Below are 23,014 nucleotides of genomic sequence, written 5' to 3'. Positions count from 1 at the left end.
TACGGATTCCACTTAAAACAAAACGCCAGAACTGCACGGGAGTTTAGCAAGTCTGCAAAGTACAAGATGGCTGTGTTAACAAAGGACCGGAGCCGGACATGGGGGGCAGGAGGATCCCAAGTTTGAGGCCAACCTGGGCAACTTGGCAGGATCCTGTCTCGAAAAATAAAAAAGGACTGCGGACATAGCTCAGTGATAAAGCACCCAGGTTCAGTCCCCAGTACCTCATAAAAAATAAAGATTAAAAAAAAGCCTGAGAGGGTGGCCCACACCTGTGCTAGCCCTGGGCAACTTATCGAGAACTTGTCTCAAAAAGGATCGGGCAAGTGGCCGAGCACTGGCCGAGCATGTGTGCGGCTCTGGGTTCAATCCTCAGCACCACGGAGCAGGGAGTAAAAAGACAACCCACAGAATGAAAGAAACTATTTGCAAACCATAAACCTGACAAGGGATTTGTATCTAAAATATACTAAGAATTCTTACAACTCAATGACAAAGAGAACCCAATATAAAAATGGGCAAAGGACTTAAATAGAAGGTATAGAAACGCCACTGAGCACACACGGAGATGATCAGTGGCGACCGTCCCTGGGGAAACGCAAGCCACAGCCAGGCACCCGTCACACCCTCCAGGACACCGCGCCCTGGGGCACCTGGGAGCCTCCGGTACTTTCTGGTGGGATGTGAAACAACACAGCGCCCCGGGAAGGGCCCCGAGTTATCCAGAGGGCCACACAGAGAATGAGCACGGGAGCCAGGACCCTGACCTGATCAAGGAGGCACGAAAAGACACGTCCGGCTGGGACGGGGCGGGCGCAAGTTCAAGGCCAGCCTCAGCAACTCGGTGACGCTGTCTCAAAATTTAAAAAATCAAAAAGACGGGGGAGGTTCTCAGTGGTAAAGCACCCCCAAAAAGCATGCACACACGCACACACACACACCGCGTGTTTACCGCGGCACAATTCACAACAGCCAAGAAGTGGAAACAACCTGTGTCCGTCAGCGGACTACAGATAAAGGAAGCAAGGTCTGCACCCGAGGGACACCGTTCAGCCCTTTAAAAAAGGATATCATCTGTCATCTGTGACAACGCAGGTAGACTGCAGGCCACTGTGTGAGGTTCACCAGGACAGAAAGACCACAGTGCCTGCGCGGCTTCTGTGGAATCCAAAACAGGGGCCTCACAGATGGAGGAGGAGGGTGGCTCCAGGCTGGGGGACGTCCTCAAGGTGCTCCCTGAGGGTGACCACAGGTAGCCCTAGGCGCCCCCGCACAGTGGCCTGGCTATCGATGTGGATCAGGTGCCTTATATACATTTTTTTAAATTAAGAAGAAATTGCTTTTAATGTTTTCACCATAAAGAATGATAAATGTGGGGCTGGGGATGTGGCTCAGTGGTAGCTCACTTGCCTTACCTGTGTGAGGCACTGGGTTCGAATCTCTCACCACATAAAAATAAATAAATAAAGATATGTGTCCATCTACAACTAAAAAAAAATATTAAAAAAAAGAATGAGGGGCTGGTGTTGTGGCTCAGTGGTAGAGTGCTCACCTAGCATGCATGAGGCACTGGGTTTGATCCTCGGCACCACATAAATGTAAAATAAAGATATTGTGTCCACCTAAAACTTAAGAATAAATATTTTTAAAAAAGAATGATAAATGTTTGAGGAGATGGATATGCTCACCGTGTTTGAATATTATACAACATACCCATGCATGAAACATCACTTGGACCTCCCAAATATGTATAATTTTTATGTCAATTAAAAAAACATTTAAAAAAAACATTTTAGGTATGGGGATGTAGCTTGGCATGCATGAGACCCTGGGTTCAATTCCCAGCATCGCAATATATATATATATATTATATATATGTGTGTGTGTGTGTGTGTGTGTGTTAAAAAACAATATACATGGACTGGGGACATAGCTCAGTTGGTAGAGTGCTTGCTTTGCATGCACAGGCCCTGGGTTCAATCCCCAGCAACACACCACCACACACAGAAAAAAAAACAGATATACATGCCATACCCACAAAATGAAACGTTATTTGTTGAGAAAAAGAAATGACACAACATGCAACTACGATGTAAGTGAATCCTGAAAATATCACACTAGTGAAGCTTGTGACCAGAGATGGCACCTTGGCTCGCTGTACATCTTACACACTGACATGAGCGAGTGTCGGGTGCAGCTCAGCCGCAGAGCCCTTGCCTGCATGCACCAGGCCCTGGGTTCAACCCCCAGTACTGGGGGAGGAAAGAAAGGTCCCTTTATCTGAGACATCCAGAAGAGGCACGTCACAGAAACAGGAAGGTGGACCTCTGCCTCAGCATGAGGGAGGGAGGGAGATGGGGGGGCTCATGTTCTGACTGTAATGCGCAGTGTCCTTCTGGGGTGACGAAGACATTTTAGAATTGACTGTGGCCAAGGCTGCACAGCTCTGCAACACACCCACCACCTTGGGACTGCACTTTAAAGGGGTGAACGGCACGGAGGGTGAACTTTATCTCAATGAAACTGTAATATGTTTAAAAAAAAACTACACTGGAGGCCACTGTCCATCTTCAGTTGGCAAAATGACACCTATAAGATTTATCCCCAAATTAGGTAACTTTAACCCTGTGTGGGTGAGAGTGAGGACGCCAGAGAGTGTGGCATCCATCACCCCCTACTTCTCTGAAGGACAAATTGGCAAGATTTATCCAAATCACAATGCACTGGCCAACCCCGCAGTTTGGAATCCACCCTACAGATGTCCTTCCGCACAGACAAGAAGCATGTGATAAGGAAAAGGAGGAATCAATCAAAACATCACTGACTAAATAAAACCAGCATGGTTTCCATGCATGCTGTAGAATACTATGCAGCCATGAAAAAGACAGAAGCAGCACAAAATGATCTCCAAGCTATGTCGTCAAGAGACAAGCCTCGTTAGATGGGCCTGGTGGTGTACATCTGTAGTCCCAGCTACTTGGCAGGCTGAAGCAGGAGGATCACTTTAACCAAGGAGTTTGAGGCCAGTCTGGGCAACACAGCAAGACCCCATCTCAAAACAAAGTGCAGAGAGGGGCGGGGATGTGGTCCAGGGGTGAAGACCTAGCATGGCCAAGATCCTGGCCAACTGCAAAACAGAGAATCGAGTCCAGCGAAGACCCGCAGTGGACGTGCTCATATGTGCCTGGATCCCTGAGGGACAGGCCCAGGTTCTCCGCAGCGGTTGCCCCAAACAAGGAGACCCCGCGGAGGGACAGGCGCTGCTCCCTGTCCCCTCCCAGGCTGGCGGAACAGCATGCGCATGCGCGGAATGATTTTCCCTCTTAAGGAAAAGCGCGGGCTTTCCTGGCTTCAGCTCCGCGCTCTGCCTCGCAGGGCTGCAGAGGGCCGGACAGTGACCACACCCACCGTGCTCGGCCGATGCGGGGGACCATGTGGACAGTGCAAGCCGGGGCTCCCAGGAAGCGCAGTCCTTGTCGGCTAGAAAGCCATTACCAGGGACACCAAGGGGGACAGGTACCGCCAAAGAGCCTCGGAGCGCGTGCTCGGAGGACCTCCTGTGGCGGGGGGAGCTGGGGGCTTCCTGGGAGAGGTGGCCTCGAGAAGGGCCTTGGGGTCAGGGTTCACACAGCAGAGGAAGAGGAAGTGTTCCAGCCAGGGGGGCCGGGCGCCTGGGACCCCTCCATCAGGGGGCACCCAGCTTAGCTGAGCACCTACTCCACGCCAGCCACCGCGGTGGGCAGGACAGACAAAAGCCGAATGGCTGGACCAGCCGAGGACGGTGACAGAAAGCCGAGTGACCAGCAGTGAAGATCGGGGACAGAGCTTTGCCTAGCTCCACGAAGGCTCCGAGAGGGAGAGGGACTGCCTGGTGTCACACAGCAGGTTCTCAACTTCTGAAAATAGTCTTCCCCAGCTCCCCCCTCCCCTCAAGCCTGGGGACGGCAAAGCCCACCTGGGCCTGCCTGGTGTCCACTCACAGATGGCAGACATGGTGCCATCTCCATCGGGGGCTCCAGAGGAGGGACAACTGGTTCTTGGTTGGTAACAACACCTACGTGATGCGTAGAGACTCCTCAGGGACGGTCCCATGCTAAGTGCACTGCAGGCATTAACTTGGGGAGGCCACCCCTGCTCTTTGGGGTCAGCCCATTTTGTAGATGAGGGAATTAGGCACAGAGAAGTTTAGCTGCTTGCATAAGGTCACACAGCTCATCAGAGACAGTGTCAGAAGGCAAATCCAGATGTCTGGACACCCGTCTTGTATACCCTGGGGTCCATCCCCCAAAGGGGGCCCTGCGGGCCTGGATCAGCAATCACACCGCCTCAGAAGGACAGGGGGAGCGGTGCTCAGCTGGTCAAGGAATGTCTCCTGAGAGCACTGGCCCAACCAGGGGCAGGGGAGTGGGTGCGGACGCCGAGTGGGGGACGGGGCAGTGGTCAGGTCCTGGAGCACAGAGGCCCACAGGCACCTGCCGCAGGGAGCAGCACCGTGGTGAAGGAGGCCCGGCTGCCGCCCACCGGACTCCGGGCGAGTCAACCGAGGCCTCCTTTGGCACCAGGGAGGTGGCCACGGCCACCCCCAGGCAGTGCCACGGCTAACCAGTTCCTCCATGCAAAGCCCTGGGCGCCCAGGCCAGCCTCGGGAAAGAAGGGCCCCTCCTAGCGCTGACCTCGCCATTCCTGTCGTTGAGCTTCTAGTCCCAGTGGGACATCCTACGCAGGGACCATCGGCCCCATCTTTCAGAAGAAGGGACAGAGAAGCCAAGAGGGTACAGGGCCACTATCCAGGCTGCAGAGGACCAGCCGAGGGCTCTGGCTCCCCTGCCCCCACAAGGTCACTGGTCCCAGCTGGGCTCAGGGGTCCTTATACTGGGAATGGCAACCGTCTTCCAGAGGGAGACCTGGAGGCCCAGACAGGGAGATGGGCGCAGGCCACGCGGCCTCCAGGTACGGAGACCTCCCGCCCCATCCTCGGCCTCCGGGCCAGGGCCAGGGCCTAAGGAGGCAAATGGGGTGGGCGTGTGGCCCCGGAACCCCCACGGCTGGTCCCCAGCTGACGCGCCCCGCTCCTCAGGAGTCCTGGAGCAGGCCGCCAGCACCTGCCACCCACTGAGGCCGAGGCCGAGGCCAGGGCCTGAGGACACTGACCCAGCCACCCTCTGCACAGAGGGGTCCGCCAGCCCTGGCCCTCACGTCTGGAGTGGTCTCCTGCTCCCTGGGGCTTCGTGGGGTCTTGTTTTGTTGCAGGGGCCCACACCCAGGGGACTTAGCCACTGGGCCACGTCCCCAGCCCTTTTTCCTTTTTGAGACAGGGTCTCGCCAGGTTGCTGAGGCTGGCTTTGAATTGGATCCTCCAGCCTCAGCCTCCGCTGCAGGGATTGCAGGCCACCGGGGCCTGGTTTGGATCTGAATGGCGCCAGGAGGGACCAAGGCGCAGGCCTGGGAGAGGGGGCGTGAGCAGGGAAGGTTCCCTGGCCGCGCTTGGCCACCCACCAGGAGAGTCCCCACCACCCGCACTGCAGGTGCCCGGTCCCCGGCATCTGGTGACAAGTCCCTCTCCCATTCCCCCGTAAAAGGGGCTCCCCCCAGGGCCCCTGGGAAAAGGGCCACAGGAGGAGCGCAGGGCTGGGCTCTTCCCGGGAAGGAGTGAGGGTGTGCTGACGGGGCGTGGTGACCACGCAGGCCTCCTCCTGCCCCCGATGCCCCCGACAGCTCTGGGGCAAGCTGTGGCCACACTGATTCCACCTGGGGACGCGGGGCTCAGGAGGTGGCCAGCCCACACCCTCCTGGCACCAAGGCCCACCGTGTCCGGGGCGCAGGGCGGTCCTGCTCCTGGACGTGGAGCAGCGCGAGGGGCCCGGGGCAAACGCCAGGCGAGGTGGGGGTTCAGAGTAGGAGTGGGCCACAGCTAGGCCAGGTGGCTGCTGGCCCTGGGACCCGGCACGGGGAGGCCCAAGGAGGACCCCAAGAGGGGCCTGTCCGGCAGTTCAGGCCAGGGAGGCCTGGAGGACTGAGCGGGCAGCACCGGGCTCTCAGGGCCCTGGGGAGGGCGGTGGGGACACAGGCCGCGTCCCCCAGGGATCCTGCCAGGGCACAGGGACCCCTAGCCCTGGTGGGCTCGAGGGGCAAGAGGACACCTGAACATGGTGGGCTTCCTGGAGGAGGAGAGCTGGCTGAATGCGAGGCTGCGCAGGAGGGGCCCAGCAGAAGGCCTGCTCTGGCCCAGGCCTAGAGGGACGGTTCGGAAAAGGCACGGAGCCACTGGGCTGGTTCTGTCCCGCCCCACCCGCTTCAGTCTCTCCAAGGCCCTCAGCCCAGAGGGAAGTCCGGGGAGGGAGGAGAGGCTGGGTCCTCCTCCCGGCAGCACCTCAGGCTGGGGGATGACGAGGTTGGGTTGGGGGGCTTCACCCGCCAGCTTCTCCCCCAGGGCTCACCGAGTGGCAGCATAGCTTACAAAGCCAAGAGGTCACGGCCCCAATCTCAGGAAGGACTTCCAAGCTCTCCCCGTTCACCCATGAAAAATCTGAGGCTCAGAGAGGGGGACACCCAGCCCTGGGTCACACAGCAAGGCTAAGGCCTGCCAGTGAATGACGATGTGGGCAGGGCTACCAGGCCCAAGGGCACCAACGGAGGAGAAGCAGGACACGAGATGCCAGCCCCAAGGGGCCCACTGGCCACTGGGTCTCAGGGGCCACCAGGTAGCGCCGGGCAGTCTGAAGGGGGTGAAGCACCACTGGCTGCACAGGGCCCCACCAGCAGCATCTCGTGGCCCTGGGCAACCCACACCCAGAGGGGCCTCAGCACCACCCCAGGACACCAGGCCCTGGCCCGTTGAGGACCCTCAGCAGACCCCTCTCAGGATGAGGGGTGCTGTGGGGCACTGAGGGGACAGGTTCCCCCCAGCCCTCCATGGTCACCTCTCCGGGGGCCTCGGCTGCCCCACCCCCACCAGCTGGGGCGGCTAGGCTTAGGGACGGCACCAGCCGGGCCCTGCCCACGGTGCCCGCTGTTCCTGCCAGCAGCTCCGCTGCCTCCCAGCTTGGGAACACAGTGCCCCCTCCCCGCCCACACCATGCACATCCCCTCTGGGGACGCCAGTGGGCAGGGGCACCCAGTAGGCAGGCCCTGCCACATGACCAGCCTGAGCCGAAAGCCCTCAGCAAGGCTGCAGGAAGGTCCAGCCCCCGCCTTACCCACCCACAAAACGGGGCTCAGATCCTGGGGCGTCAGCAAGGGCTCGGACCCAAACACAGCACCTACCGCCCCCAGCTCATGCTAGTGGCGGGGCCTACTGCAGCGCCCTCTCCCCTCCTCGGTTCTGCCCCAGCCTCTGAGCCTTCCCACGTGCTGTTCCCTGCCGTCCCCCTTGCCCCCATGCATTCCAGGGCACCTGTAGGGCTCAGCACAGGCAGTGCCAGACTCACCTGCCCCCGAGGCAGAGGCTGCCACTCTTCTGGACTCACACACCACCCTCCTCCAGCACACAGGGATCAAGACCTGGACTGTCTGGTCAGAAACCCAGCTCTGGTCCTTCCTCACTGTGTGACCTTGGGAAAGTTTCTCTACGTCTCTGTGCCTGTTTCTTCTCCTAGAAACTGGGAAAAGCATTACAAACGCCTTCAAAGAACTTCGTCAGGATTAAATAAATTCATATTTGTGAAGTTCAGAACAGGATCCAGACCCCCGGCAAGTGTACCCCAAGTGCTTGCTGTCAAAGCAATTGCAGCAGCTCAGATCTGTTGAGCGCTGCTGTGCCAGGCCCTAGGCTCCCTCAGCCTCTTACCTGAACACCTCACAACAGCCTGGGGTGCAGGAGGGGCTGTCCTGAACCTCACGTAATGGCAGGGGAGGGAGGCCCACAGGCATCCACTTCACCATCAAAATACATCTGGGGAAGGAGAGGATTTTTGCTGATGTGATGGCGTCATTCTGGATTCCTGCTGGGTGGACTGTGGTTTTGTGGTGTTTTGTTTTTTTGCAGCGCTGGGGGTTGAACCCAGGGGCACTCTACCACTGAGCCACATGCCTACACCCTTCTTATTTGTTTTGAGACAGGGTCTTTGCTGGGGATGGCCTCAAACTTGAGATCCTCCTTCCTCAGCCTCCTGTGGCCGAGGCTACAGGTGTGTGCCACCACATCAGCTGGGATTTGCTTTAAAATGACCCAGGATGGGGGTGGAAGGGGTATGGTCAGGCACGACAGGTCTAGGGCTGGTGATGGTGGAGGCTGAGCGAGGGGTTCAGGAGGTTCAGTATCAATATGCCTCCAAGACAGAACGTGTAAAAGGACTAGATACGTTAACACAAGATCTACCTACACATGGAATAGGTATTTATATGGGAGACATGCACACTTGACCACCTGGTCCTCCAACAACCCCAGGCACCAGGGACCTCCCTGCTGGGCTCAGGGGACAGCTGCCCCCCTCCCCACTGGTCCACCTGCCCGGCACTCACCCCCTGGTTCTGGGGGGCTCCACACAGTCCAGCTGCACCCAGACACTCCTGCGCCCCCATCTTGCTCCCCGTCAAAACCAAAACCGCCCAGAGGCCTCCCTGGACTGGCCCTCGGCTATGTGACCCCGTCCTTCTGTCCCGACTCCTTGCTGCTCCTCTAACATCCGGGGCTGGCTCCTGCCTGGGGTCTCTGCACTGGCTGTTCCCGCCTTAGCATCCCTCCCCCAGGACCCCCATGGCTTGCTCCCCTCCTTCAGCGTGAATGTCCAATCGCATCCCATCCTCCGACCCAGACGGCACTTGACCCCTCCCTGTTTCACGTTAGACGGGGGACAATTGCAACCTGCCTACAGACGTGCGCTTCAGACTCTCCCATTAAACCGTGCGCAGAGGCAGGGGAATGTCCTGGTTGGTCCTCTGCAGGATCTCCAGGCTCCAGACCACTCCGGCACACGGGGTGCTCAGGGAGCACTTTGGGGATGGATGGGTGCGTGATGGGCGGGTGGGTGGGTGAAGGCCCCGCAGGACGAAGAGGTGGCAGGCCTCGGCCCCAAGCCTGTTCAGCCCACGGCCTGTGCCCGGCACACTCCGCCGCTACCTGCTGGCCCCTCACGGCAGGACCTCACGGCAGGACCTCTGAGCGCCACTTACACAGAGCAGTGCGCATGTCGGAGCCGACTGCAGGCCCCAGCCCCGCCCAGCGCAGGCCCAGGCCCAGAGCCTGGGTGTCAGGAGACGCCTGCGGAGCCAGCAAGGAGTGATCGGGGCGTCCAAGGGCCAGGGCAGCCAGAACGTGTCTGTCCCTGCGTTCATGGTCCCAACACGCTCGAGGCTGGCAGGCCTCAAACCGGCTCTGCCAGGGCAGTCGGGGTGGGGCCGCTGCAGGCTCGGGCTGGCACGGATGAAGGTGCTTCCGCAACAGGGCCTGCGGCCGGGGCATGCCAAGAAGGGACCCACGGGCCTCCTGCTCCTCCAGCCCTCTAGGGGCGGCACGGCCCTGCCTGCTGCTCCCCAGGCTCCCTGGGCAGGATGCGGGCCACTTTCTGGACCCCAGTCCCTGAATGGGGACAGGATCCCTTCCCATGAGGGCCTGTCCCAAGCCTGGAGCCCCAGAGGGAGGGACATAACCAGGAAGCAGGTGGTGGCTGAGCACAGCAAGGTGACTGAGGCCTGGGCAGGCAGCAGGGGCCTGGCAGAGAAACCCTGTTGCTGGAGAGCCTCTTCCAGACCCAGGTCCCCCTGACTCGGTTTCCCCGAGTGGAAAGGGTGTTGGGCATGGGTTTCAGGAACCTCGAGTCGCAAGGTGCTGTTTTCTAGAAGAGGCCACTCCCTGCTCCCACCCTGACACCCAGCTCTGGGGGTGCAGGTGGCCAAAGTCCAGGCTCACACACATGCCCTCACTCCCCCCAGACTGCAGAAGTCAGGCACCTGCTGACACTGGCCCTCCCCACAGCACTGTGAGGTGGGACCACACTGTGCCCTTTTCACTGAGAGGAACTGAGGCCGGATTCACAGGGCAAGTTGGGATTTAGGCCCCCTGACACTCCAGGGTCACAACAGGCAGCCCCTGCCTCCAGACAGTCCAGGACAGGAGACAGGTATAAAATTTAGCTGGAGTAGGGGGTCAGGATCCATTTTCCCAAACCCTTGATCCCCTGGCCCTGAAAGGCCAAGCCCGGCCTTGCCCACTGTGTAATCCAGGATATGGATGTGCTGCTCTCAAACTGTTTTCTCACCTGTAAAATGGGTGAGAATGTCAGCTTCACCTAAAGGACACCTGACATTCAAAGCCACAGGAGTTCAAAGTCCTCCGGGGGAACACCAAGGCCCTACAGGGCACTCTGCCAGCCCCACTCCCTTCCCTCATTCTGCTCCACCCGTACTGGCCTCTACCCCTTTCCCAGCACCCTCCTGCCTCAGGCCCTTTGCACATGCAGTCCCCTCTGCCCAGAGCATCCTCTCCCAACATCCACACTCCTCACCCCTCGCCTCCTCTGGCCTTCAGGACTGACATGTCACCTGCTCTGACAAGCCACATGGCAGCACACACAGCCAACTCTGCTCTCTTCAGTCTCAGCCCAAGAACCACCTCCTGTGGAAGGTCCCTTCTGCCTGGACCACAGCTCCAGTGGCGTAACTCGCTGTGAGTACATGCTCCTGGGGGACAGGGGCCACGTCTGTCCCCCTCACAGTGGAACTCTATGGTGGGCCTAGCACTCGAACCTGAGAACAGCTCGGATGCTCGGGCCCCTTCTGGTGAGATCAGACGCTGACCAGAGCCCAGGGCCTGGCAGGGGAGGGGACAGGGTCACTGCTGAAGGAAGAAATGGATTGGCTGGGGAGGGGCTCAGCGGTAGAGCACTCTCCTAGCACGAGCGAGGCCCTGGGTTCATCCTCAGCACCACATAAAATAAACAAAACAAAATAAAGGTAGAAAAAAAAGAAGAAGTGGATGGACGGGCATGGCACCCACAGAGGGCCCAGGACTCACCAGGGACACCTGGGTCCTGAGAAGGTGGCCCAGAGAAGGGAAGGGTGTGCCCAGCTCGTCACCTGGAGCCAAGCCCCGGCTCCCCCTGCACTGCCCTGCTGGGTCTCGGGAGTCCCTTCTCCGGGGGGAGCCGGGTGGAGAGGGCGGGCGCCCTGCTCCTCGTGGAGGGGGCTCCGGGGCTCCATCTGTCTGGTCACAAAGGGGCTTTGTCCCACTGCGCCAAGAGCCGGGGCCGACCGGAAGCTGGCCGCAGCAGCCCAGCACCCATGTCAGCGGGGCCCTGCTCCAGAGCCAGGCTCCCAGGGCTGGCCCCGGGTGGGCACGGCCTGTGAGGTCTGCTCTCATCCTGCAGCAGCCCCAGGAGAAGACTTGTGGCCAAGGTCTACCGGCCAGAGCGCCACGCGGGGACTCCAGGCCAGGTGCCTGCACCGCAGGCTCAGCAGCTCCCAACGCAGCCCGGGAGGAGGGCAGAGCCTGCACCCAGGTGGGCACCTGGGCCCCTACAAGGCCTATGGGCTGCAATGCATGTCCCTGCCTCCGGCCAGGCAGCACCGACCACCCGACAGGCCACCTGCCCAGCGGCACCCGCCTTCTCTGCAGGCCTCTGTTCTCAGTGCAGCCACCAGGCCACCTCACAAAGCCACACTGCCTGAGCCAGCAGGACCACAAGGCTGAGTGCGCAGACTCCCCAGGGCCCTCCTCACTGCCCAGGGACAGTGCACAAGCTCCCTGACAGGGACCGTGGCTCTCCATGAGGGGAACCAGCCAACCTCCCAGCCCAAACCCTCAGCGGCCCTGGTTCCAAAACAGAGGCTGCCCACAGAGCACCAGGGCTGTGACCCAAGCTCTGCCCCCCACAGACCCCCGCAGGCTCCAGGTGCATCCCAGCACCTCTTCCCCAGGAGCCAGGCGACCCCACTCCAAACCCAGAACAGCCCCTTCCTTCCGCCCCATCTGGGGCTTTCCAGCCCTGTCTCGAGCCCTGCGGCGCTGACCCCTGTCTACCCACCACCTGGCCACGCCCATCACCCCAGGCAACGTCCAGCCACCCTGAGGGTTTCAGATCCCGCCTGGTGAACGAGTCCCCTCCCAACCCCCTGGCACACGCTCTAGCCGCCCAGGCCAGGTGATTCCACACGGGCCTCGTGCCAGCCACCCCTTCCCTGGCAGGCTGGAGCTTCTCATGAGCTCCTGCTCACCCTTTAAGAGCCAAGCCTGGTGTCACCTCCTCTGAGAAGCCCTCCTGGCCCTGTGCTAGGCCTCCAACCTGCCAGGCACCTACCCCGGGACAGGGCAAGGACAGGGCCTGTATCTGGCTCCCCAGAATACACGCTGTTCCCAGAGAGCACCCCTGGGGTCCCCAGCACCATCACAAGGCCCAGACCAGCGGCCACCTCCCACCCGGAGAACCCAGGGGCAGAGTCCAGGCGCGCCCGGCAGGCGCTGGCGCCCATGCTGCCCACGAGCCGGGACCTGCAGTTCGGGTGGAGGGGGAGGAGGGGGAGCTTTGTGCAAATGGCCAAATGGTACCAAACCCACGTCGTTTCTAAACTAGGGCACAGGAGAGGAACGGGAACAGCCGAGTTGTCCCCAAATAGAACTGTGGCTCATCTGGTTCCGTGGCCTTCGGGAACACCTGGCAGGGTGGGGGTGGGGAGAACACGAGGCTGCTCTGGGGCGCGGAGAGATCTGGTCTGGAGGGCAGGGACCCACACCACGGTGGCCAGTCCAACCTGACTCACCCAGCCCCGGGGCTCCCCAAATGTCCCACCCCCAAACCCCGGATCACATGGATCCTCTGCCTGGAACAGTGTTCTTCCTGCCAGGCGGGATCCTGCCCATCCCTGTGACCTTGACCGCTGCTGGTTAGCCCTGACACTTCCTCAAAGCCTGGCCTGGGTAGGCACGTGGGTCGAAGGAGCTTTCCAAGTCTTCCAAACGGCCCTACGAGGAAAAGCGCCCGCCCCATATCACAGACGAGGAAACCGAGGCTCGGCAGAGAAGCAGGCAGACGAGGCGTCACCTGGTGAGGCAGCTACGGGGACCCTGGAGCCTGGCAGGGCCAGTGTGGACCCAGCCCTGGGGACCTGGTCCAGCTCAGGACAAAGCCCCTGGCAGAACAGAAGGCCCCACCCTGCGTAGGGTGGCAGACTGCGCAGCCAGCTGGTGGCGCAGGCCTGTGATCCCAGTGACTCGGGAGGCTGCAGCAGGAGAACCGCCAGTTCCGAGGCAGCCTCAGCAACTTGGTGAAGCCCAGGCAACTCAGCCAGCCCGGTCTCAGGGCTGGGGTTGGGGCTCAAGGAGGAGCGTGGCCTAGCACGCGGGAGGCTCTGGGTTCAGTTGTCGCCACCACACAAAAATAAATAAATAAATACAGGTGTCGCATCCACCTACGGCTAAAAAATAAGTGTTTTTCTGTTGCTGTTGTTTAAAAAGACTCCACCTCAAAATTAAAGGTGCAAAGGGCTAGGGATGTGGCTCAGTGGTTAGGCACCCCTGGGCTCAATCCCCAGGACCCCAAAATAAATAAAAAGGGCCAGGGTCCACCCCCAGAGGCACACACCACAGCAGGCCCGTCTCCGATCAGCATGGAAGGAGCCCAGGGCCAGCTCCACGGCTGCACTGAGCTGAGTGGGCACGGTCACTGCCCACAGTCCTGAGAGTGGGCACGGCCACTGCCCCATCTGCCAGGTGAGGAAACCGAGGCTCCATGGGAGCAAAGAGCCCAAAGCCTGAGCAGGGGCACAAGGAGGCTCCACCCAGTGTGGGGCAGGAGCCTGGTTCTGGGTCAGGGTCAGTCCAGGTGTCCGCCTGTCTCCCCCGCAGGAAGCGGAGGTGCCGTGACCACCCCGCGGCCTGTGGAGGCTGCTTCCTGACTCTGAGCCTGAATTTCCCCAGCTGGCGACAGGGCTGTCACTCCTGTCCTCCCCAGGCTGCTGGAGACCACAGTGAAACACCAGGACTCTGCCGAGCGCCCACCGTGAGCTGGCCCTGCTCAGAGTCCAGTCCAGTGCCCCACAGGCGCCCGGCAACAGGCTGTGACAGGGCGCTGCCCCAGGCCCGTCTCTCAGAGCGGATGGAGGCACCGAGGTGCACTGAGCTTCAAAGTCACATGGCAGCTGGGGGAGTCTCCGTGCTGCCCCAGCCCAGTGGGAACAGGGTCAAGGTCAGCGGGCCAGGCGAGGCGGGCCAGCCTGCGGCTCAGGAGGCTGCCCTTCAAACCCACACCCCGACAACCCTGGGCAAGCCTCAGCAACCTGGCACAGCCACAGGGCTACTGTGAGGAGGACACAGCCCTCCGCCCAGCACTGAGACGGCTCAAAAAGCAGGGAGGAAGGCACAAGAGACCAAGGGTGGGCCCCTGGGGCTGCAGTCCTTCAGGATCTTGCTCATGTCTTATTCTGTTCAGAAGAAGTGGGGACATGGGCACAGTGACACAGGCCTGTAATCCCAGTGACTTGGGAGGCTGAGGTAGGAGGATCCCAAGTTAGAGACCAGCCTCAGAAACTCAGTGAGACTATATCTCAAAATAAAAAGGACTTGGGGATTACTCAGTGGGGAAGTGCCCCGGGTTCAGTCTCTAACACCACACAAGCAAACAAACAGAAGGGCTTCCACGTGGGGACAATCTGCCTCCATGCTCTGCCCCTCCAGTGCTGTGTGACCTCAGGCAAGTCACTTCTCTTCTCTGAACCTCTGAATCCTTTTGACAATAATTTTAGGCTTTCGCGGAACCCTGGGGAGGCTGGGGACTCAGTGGGATGGGGCCCGTCCCCATTGCCCAAGCAGGGGGAGCTCTGGCAGGAGCCTGACTGGAAGCCAAGTTTCTTGTCTGCCAAGTAAAGACACTTATGGTGGTCTGTCTGCCACCCAGCCCTGCAGGGGCCGGCTTAACTACCAAGTGCTACCCCCCAGGAGGGACAACCAGCACATGTTCCCACAGAGGCCAAAGAACACTGTCACTGCCATGTATGACAGAATGTGCTGGAGCCAGGAGGGAGGACAAAGAGGGGGACGGGGAGGACAGAGGAGGGAGCTGAGGGCAGGGAGGGGAGGGAGGTTCCGGGCCACAGCGCCTTGGCATTAGAAGGGCTCCAGCAGCAGGGCCACTAGGCCTGGGCCCTGCAGAGCAAAGGGCCTGGCAGCGGGACGACCCAGGACCAGCCGGAAACGGCCAGTGGCTCAGGGGGCTGCGGGGCCACCTGCATGGCAGGGAGCTGAGGGGCGGGGCCCAGACCAACCGCGCCTCGGGGAGCCCTTGCTGTGCAGCCAGGGCCCACCGCTGTCCTTCTCTGAGCCTCGGCTGCTCCCTAAGAAACAAGGGCAAGAGCAGCCCCCGCCTCTCAGGCCAGGCAAGCAAGGACACCACGTGCTCAAAGGGCGGCCACCTTTGAAGAGACGGGCCCATCCAGGGAGGGGACCTGGAAGGCACAGGTGAGGCACGGGGCGCTGGACACTGTGGCCAGTACAGCCCCGGTGCTGGGGCTGGCCTTCCACCATCAACCACCCAGCCTGCCCTGCGGGGAAGGCCACCCGAAGACCCAGCGGCCAGCACAGCCCTGGGGGTTCCCAGGCCACTGTCCTGCACAGGCCCAGGACTCTGGTCCCAGGAATCACCCCCGTCTCATACTCGCCCTGGACATCGGCCACGCCCTGGGCCTGCACCTGGCCGGGGCTCACCTGCTGCTCATGCTACTGGGCGCTGGCACCCCCATCCCACGGATGGTGACGCTGAGGCTCAGAGCAGTCGTGGCCTGTGTCACACACAGCACAGGTGGCTACCCAGGGCTGGAACCCAGAGCCAAGGGGCTTCGCGGTCTTGTCACCTGCACACACATATGTCGTGAGCATCCAAGATCTGAAGGGAGACGCGTCTGCCAGGGCTGCAAGCCCACGAGTCAGGGTCGCCTGCCCCAGACACACCTAACCTCTACCTGGGAAAGACGTCAGCCGTGCTGGAGTCAGACGCCAGGGGTCTGGGTCACAGATCACTTGCTGGGTGACTGTGGCCTCAGCCCTTGGCCTCTCTGAACCTCAGTCTCTTCTTCCATGTGATGGGAATGAGAGTTCCACCCACCTGACATGGGGCAGTCTCACTGTGATCCAGCGAGGGAGGGCACGACGGGAGGGTACCCACACCAAAGTCAAGACCATGAATCCAGACAAAGCAGCCTGAGAAGAGCTAATCAGACCTTGGCAGGGAAGCTGCACTTCCTGATGCCCTCCCCACACAGCTCCCACCCCCAGCGTCCGGACCCGCCCCCGCTGGCTCCCCAGCCCAGTGGGCCCCAGGATCCAGAAGGGCCCATTCCCACAGTCCCCAACAGCTCCAAGGCCACCCCTCCCTGCCCATCCTAGACATCCCCAGTGCCACACGGGCACCAAGAGTCTCAGGGGGCTGCCCCTGAACAGTCCCCAGCCAGGTCCCCGTCCCAGAGCCTCGGTGAGAGAAGAACCTGCACTATGCAGGTGAGGAAATGAGGTGGGGACAGGAGGGACGAGGCCAAGATCGTTCCATTTCTCCTCTCCACTTCTGCTTTTATTCTGAAACTTCTCTGAGTAGTTCTGGGGAGAAAAACAGAAGGGACCAAGGTAGGGGGAAGTCACCTGCCCAAAGTCAAGAGATCTGCGTTTTTCTCCCAGCTTAGATGACCTGTCTGTCTTTCTGGCCTCCTTTTCCCCATCGTGAAAAGAGAAGGTCTGGACAGGCCAGGAATGACAAGATCAGGGCACACGCACCACACGTCCCACCCTGTGCCCACGGCAGACATTACTAATCCATCCCAGGGCTCCTTCCCAGGAAGCCAGAATGGGCCTGGGGTCTGTGGGCCTGGAGGCCCAGTTTAGAGCAGGACTGGATGAGGTCTGAGCCTGAAGAGGGAAAGGAAGCGGACAGAGAGATGTGAGGGCCCCTGGGCGCCCAGCGGCCAAAGCACGTCCGCAGATGGGGTGCGCAGAGGCGGAGGCTCAAGTCACTAAGCGACACGACTCTGGACTCAAGCTGGGATGAGGCCCTGAACACGGAGGAACGGCGACGCAGACCAGCCGCCAGGCGCAGTGGACGGTCCGCCACCCGGCCCTTGGCCCTAGTAGGTGCCAGCCCTGCTCCCACTGGGCGGCTTCAGGAACCGTGGGCTCCAGCAAGGCTGATGCCAGGAGCCCGGCCGCGCAGCCCCAGCCCCAGCCCTGCTTCCTAAGCACCTGATTTGCAGCAAGGACTTGCTACTGTCCTCTTGGGACACCCTGGAACCATGAGTCACCAGCCCTCTACTTGGATGGGGACACTGAGGCCCCTTTGGAGGAAGAGCCCCAGGAGCTCCAGTGGACACCACAGTGGATTCCCAGGGAGACAGGGCGGGCAGCGCAGGGGAGGCCAGGCACTGTGGGAGCCCAGAGAGTGAGGAGCAAGGCCACAGAGGCGGGAGCTGCAGCCTGACCCACGGCGGGGCACTGAGGGTGGCTTTACAGCCCACAAGGACCCGGGGGGCCCTGGGTGGTGCCAGGCCTTGGGATAAGGGCCCAGAGCCCCAGCCTGGGCCCAGGCCCACCCTGGGACACCCTTCTCCAGCCAGGTCTTAGTATTTACCTCTGGAAAATGTAGCCCATCACCTACGGCAGGCTTTCGGGAGGCTCAGCTGGACTAGGCTCGTGGCACTGTCCCCAGTTCAGCCTTCTCGTGCACACAGAAGGCCCAGAGAGGGCAGGGTGGAGCTCAGGGTCACCCAGCACATTGGTGACCTTAGCTGCCAACATCCTCTCCTAGATCAACCCTGTCCAACTGGCACCTTCAGACTCAATGAGATCATCCACTCAAGGCCTTGACCACGCAGCTGGCAAGGCCATACCAGAGATGCCAACTGACCTGCCCAATGTAACAAAATAAGTCCCATTTTCTGAATATCACTGATGCCAGCAACTAGGCACAGAGCCCTCCTTTAACCTTAATCTGAAAGGGAGACGCCGATTGCCCCATTTTCAAGATGAATAAATAATCTCAGAAAGACACAATGAGCCAGGCTCAGTGGCGCACGCCGGTAATCCAGTGTCTCAGGAGACGGAGGCAGGAGGGTCACTAGTTCAAAGTCAGCCTCAGCAACTTAGCAAGGCCCTAAGCAATTCAGCGAGACCCTATCTCTAGGTGTGTGTGGCTCAGTGGTTGAGTGTCCCTGGGTTCAATCCCAGCACCAAAAAAAAGAAAGATACAATGAATGACTCAGACACACAGCAAGAACGGTCAGAACTTGAACCCAGGCCCACCTGATTTGAAGCCCTTACCATACCTCTGGCCTCCATCTCTCCGGCTGACCGTCCCTATTTCTCTCCTCAATCCCAGCTTCCAGCCACCCTAAATTATACTCCCTAATCCTTGGCCCTCACCTTCTCAAGCCCTCCTGCTCTTGAACTCCTATTCTACCTTCAAAGCCCAGCCTCACATGCCTCTTCCTCTTGAGACCCGATTAGCCCCCATACAACACTGGAGTCCAGTTACACATCTATTTCCCTCAGGTACCTTGGTCAGCTCTGCACTCCTGGCCTCCAGTGTGAGGCCGTTCACTGTGAGGGATATCCATCTGCACCCTGCATAAAGATAGAGGCCAAACTCCTCCCCAGGCCTCGGGGCTCTCTACAGGTTGCAGCCCTGCTGATAGCTGGCCTCACTTCACTTCTCACATACTGACTTCATTCCCTGGGCTCCAGCCCCGCAGGCTTTCCCCAGTTTCTTCTCCACAACAGTGCACACTCTGCCACCTCAGGACCTTGGCACATGCACTTCCTCCACCTGGCAAGCCCTTCCCTGAGCTTCTACCTGATGACTTCCGCATGCCTCCTTCAAGACTCCTCTGTACCCCAGGCCTCCGTCTGAACCTCTACGCTTCAGGGATTATACACTCATTGATCTGGCAGCCTGTTTGCTACTTGGCTTACTCTCCAGATTCTAACTTCTGGGAGGCCAGGGACTTTTCATAAGTCCCCAGCAAGTACCTACCGCACTAGCCACTGCTCACAACCCAAAGGGGCCCACGAAGAAAGAGCCCCACTCCCAGTCTTTGTGGCTGAACTGCTGCTCCCCCAGCTCTGGACCACCTCCCGGTCTAACTACCTGCCCTGCTAACCCGCCACGGCTCGGCTGGGTTCAGAGCACACAGTCCATAGTAGATGCTCAATGCAGGGTCTGGATACTTGTAGCTCAGCAGGTTTGAGGACACGAAGTCAGCTGAGAGCAGGAGGATGAGGAGAGGGTGTGTCAGCAGGCCACTGAGCCATGTCCTCCTGGATGTCCCCACCCCCACCGCACCCCCAAGTGGTAATCTAGGGGGAAGCTAAGGCAGGAGCCAGCCTGGGTGCTGGAGATAACTCATGGCCCTGGGAGAGGCCAGGGGACAGAAGGAGGGCAGTGTGGGGCTCCCAGGAGAGGGTACCTCAGCTATCCTGGAAAGTCAAGAGTGGAGGCCACAGCAGGAGGGCACTCTGGCAGGGTGCCCTGAGGCCGGGGGTGCACCAGGCCAAGGCAGGCAGTCAGCTGAGAGAAGTGACACACTCCAGTCACTTCCCGGTGGAAAGACTGCATCACCAGTGCCCAGGCACACCACATCTCCAGGGCAGCCACCAGAAGTGGAGTCTCCCCATGACTGTCCTGTGCCTGTCCCATGCTGGCGACCATGACCACCCCTGGAGGCGTTCAAGGGCAGCTGGCTGGGGTCTCTGAAGCTCTGATTCCAGCCTCAGACTGCATGGCCTTGGTCCTCAGGTCCCCTGTCCAAGCCTCAGTTTCCCCATCAGTAAAATGAAGATAAGCAAGAGCCCCGACCCTAAAGGTGTTGAGCAGAGCCAGCGACAGCTGCTGTTTTCCCATTCTACAGCTTACAAAACCGAGGCCAGCGGGGTCGGACCTAAGGTCCTCGGCTGTGCTGGCAGATGGAGCCAGGGCTATTTCTTCCTGGGGTTCTGGGATACCTGAGAGGCACCCATGGTCTCCTTCCGGAGGTCCACTCCATGGCAGCCAGCAAGCGCCCCTCCTCCCCTCTCAGGCAGCTCATCCACTGCTGGACCCGTCTATTGAGCACCTACTACATGCCAATCCACAGATGCAGAAGCACAGAGACTCCTGGCCGGAGGACCCCCACTTCTCACGTGGGGGCTCAGTGGGCCAGGCCCTCAGCCTCAGTCGTGCCACACAAGGTTAGGTATCTTGACTCCCCAGCCAGGGGCGGAGAAAGGCGTCAGCAACAGGGCCAGGCTGGCCCACCCTTGAAACCAAGTGTGAGCACAACTGTCACCCCAGGTGACCCCGAGACCACTGCCCCAACTGGACAGCATCCACGAGGCTCAGCAAGCCTTGTTCAGGGCCCCACAAGCACTCTGCGCACTCTCAAGTGTGCCTGAAAGCAAGGGGTGGGGGCGGAATGACACCCTGCAGGTGAGCCCCTTCCATCAGCACCACCCTTCCATCAGCCCAGCAGTCCCCCAGGCCCATCACCACTGACAGGCACTCCAGCTCAGAGAGGGCAGATGGTTGTCTGAAGACACACAGCACGGCAAGTGGCGGCCCCGGAGGCCTCAAGCTCACCCCAGCCCCTTCCCAGGTAGGCAAGTGGACCCGGCCTAGTGGCGAAACCCCAAAACTTTTGCCAACTTCTGAGCCGGCAGGTCCTGGGCCTGCTCGGAAGCGGGCAGGGGGCCGTGAGGACCAGGCGCGGTCAGGCTCGGTCCCTTCCAGCCGGCAGCAGCAGGCCCACCCGAGGCCCCACGAGGACTCGGAGGTCCCGGCGGCCCAGGCCCGCGCCTCCGCCCCGCCGCCCCCGGGGCGCCCTGCCTCCGCCGCCCCCAGTCGGCTCGCGGGGCCGAGGGCGCGGGGCCGGGGCGCGGGGCCGGAGCCCGGGCAGCCGCGGCCGCAGGCGGCGCGAGGGGCTCGGATTCCGGGTCTGGCCTGGACCTGGCCGGGGGCTGCGCCCGCCGGCCGCCTCCCGGGTCGGGGGTCCCCGCCCAGCCCCCTCCGCGCCGCATCACAACAAAAGGCCGCGCCCGCGGGTCCGCCGCTCCCGGGGCGAGGGGCCAGGCGCGGCGGGCGGGGCCGGGGTCTCGCGCGGGCCGGGCGGGGGGCGCTCACCTGGGCCGCGGCGCGCGGCGACAGCGCACGGAGGGCGCAGCCCGCGCGGCCGGCGGGTCGGCAGACGGCGGCCTGGCCGCTCCGGCTCCCGGGCCGGAATGGATTCCGGGCCGGGAGAGACGGAGCGAGAGAAAGGGAGGAGGCGGCGGCGGCCCCCGCGGGGAGGAGGGAGGAGCGCGGGAGCCGCGGGAGGAGGGGCGGCGGCCGGCGAGCAGGAGGAAGCGCGCCGCCGTGCCCGCCGCTGACCTGCCGCGGACCCCGCGCCCCAGCCAGGGGTCCGGCGGGCGGGGCCCGGGCCCAGGAGCCCCGCCCCGCCCCGCCCCCGGCTGTCCCCGGCCAAAAGGCCCTCGGCCCGGCCGCCCACCCAATCCGCCTGTCCGCAGTCAGCACCCTGCTTCTGGCCAGGAGCCCTGCTGGGTGGCTCTGGCCCATTTCAGGATTTGATCCGCACAACTACCTGGGCTGGGTGGCCCAGGATCAGTCCCATTTTACAGGTGAGGAAACTGAGGCGCTGCCAAGAGCAGGCCTTGACTTTGGCCTTGACCGAGTTTCTTGAAGTCAGGACTGGGTCAGGAGGGGCAGGGTGGGAAAGAGCAAGTTTCATCGCTGTTCATTTTAAGTGCATAAGAAAATGTACATAACTATACAACTGGCAGCCCGTGGGGAGTCGGAGAGTCAGTCTGCAGACCGCTGGCGGTTTTGCTGAGGAGGGGGCTGAGGCCGGTGTTTGGGTAGCAGGCAGCTTCCAAGTCAATGAAGAGGCTCAGTACTTCTGGACCCAGTGGGGCAGGAAGTATAGCAAGAAATAGGGACGCGGAGGAAAGCCAGCTTTCCGCCCTGAAGACTGTGCACCATCTCCTGACCCTGGTGCCGGGCTGCCCTATTTGGGGATGGGCACCCCACCCTTGGCTCCTCACCTATCCTCCTGGAATCATGGGCCAGGGATCTGGTTTCAATGAACACCACCTGTCTCCTTTCCATTTCACTTCCCCAGGTTGGAAGCTAGGCCCTGCCAGGTCAGAGTAGCACTGGGCCTGGGCTTCCCTGGACAGAGGTCCCTGTGGAGAGGATCTGGGAGGGGCATCCTCCCAAGTGAGAGACTGAGGCCTCAGGGTGCGGTAGAGCTTCCCGGAGAGCAGGAATGCGCAGGAGCTGGAGCCTGACTGGTCTGGGTTCACAAGTAGGCTAGTCACCACCTGCCGAGCCTGGACAGGTCCACCCGCTTCCCCAGCCCAGTCCCCTCTCCCATCAAACAGGAAAGAACACTGAAGAATGTGGATTTCAGACATGGCCACCAAAAAAAAAAAAAAGAAAAAAAATCCTGGGAAAGCTAAGTTAACAAGTGTCCATGAAGGTGGCCAGGTTTGTGCCCAAAGAAGAGAGCCTTGTGTGGAAATAAACTGAGCCCACAGGGGAAAGGGGCCACTCAAGGTTTCTCCATGAAGATTAGCAACACAGCCAACTCCAGGCCAGGCCAGGCTGCCAAAATGGCTGCACTTGTTTGCAAGGCTGGCTTAAAGATTAACCGCAGCTTCCCAGGACCCAGGTGGGCCCCTGGCTGGAGGAGCAGGTTTCCCAGCCCTCATTCACTCCTGAGACATCTAATGGCCTTTCCTGGCCACATGGACTGGGGTGGGGGTGGATATGTTCCCGTTGATGTGCCGGAGCTGACTCTCACCAACTTGCAAGAGCTGATTGTGTTCTTCCCGATGCCATATTCAGTGATGTCACATGGGTAGCTTGACATCAGCCAGGGAGGGATCATTTATACCTTGGAAATCAGCAAAGGCTACAAATCAAGCCTTTGTTTTTCTTTCAGAGAACGGGTTGTTAAATATTTGCCAGCATATCAGTAGCTTCATCCCCAGACATTCAACAGAAAGTTCTGGACTTTTCTAGAGTTAGGATAATAGAGAACTTAAAAACACAGACTTTGAACCCACAGACCTGGGTTC

At 60.5% G+C, this 23,014-nt stretch overlaps 1 protein-coding gene across 1 annotated transcript in view; it reads right to left on the bottom strand.

Moving 5' to 3' along the window:
• Positions 1-21,130, bottom strand: part of Src (SRC proto-oncogene, non-receptor tyrosine kinase) — a 46,478-nt gene extending 25,348 nt beyond the window's left edge. The window contains exon 1 of the mRNA XM_026383175.2: positions 21,060-21,130. The gene's annotated coding sequence lies outside the window, so the exon portion shown is untranslated. The remainder of the gene's footprint in view (positions 1-21,059) is intronic.
• Between the last annotated feature and the right edge of the window lie 1,884 nt (positions 21,131-23,014).

The sequence above is a fragment of the Urocitellus parryii genome, chromosome 6 (assembly GCF_045843805.1).
Source record: "Urocitellus parryii isolate mUroPar1 chromosome 6, mUroPar1.hap1, whole genome shotgun sequence".
Classification (NCBI taxonomy): Eukaryota; Metazoa; Chordata; class Mammalia; order Rodentia; family Sciuridae; genus Urocitellus; species Urocitellus parryii.
The sequence above is the reverse complement of the archived record's forward strand: the minus strand, read 5'-3'. Positions and strand labels throughout refer to the sequence as shown.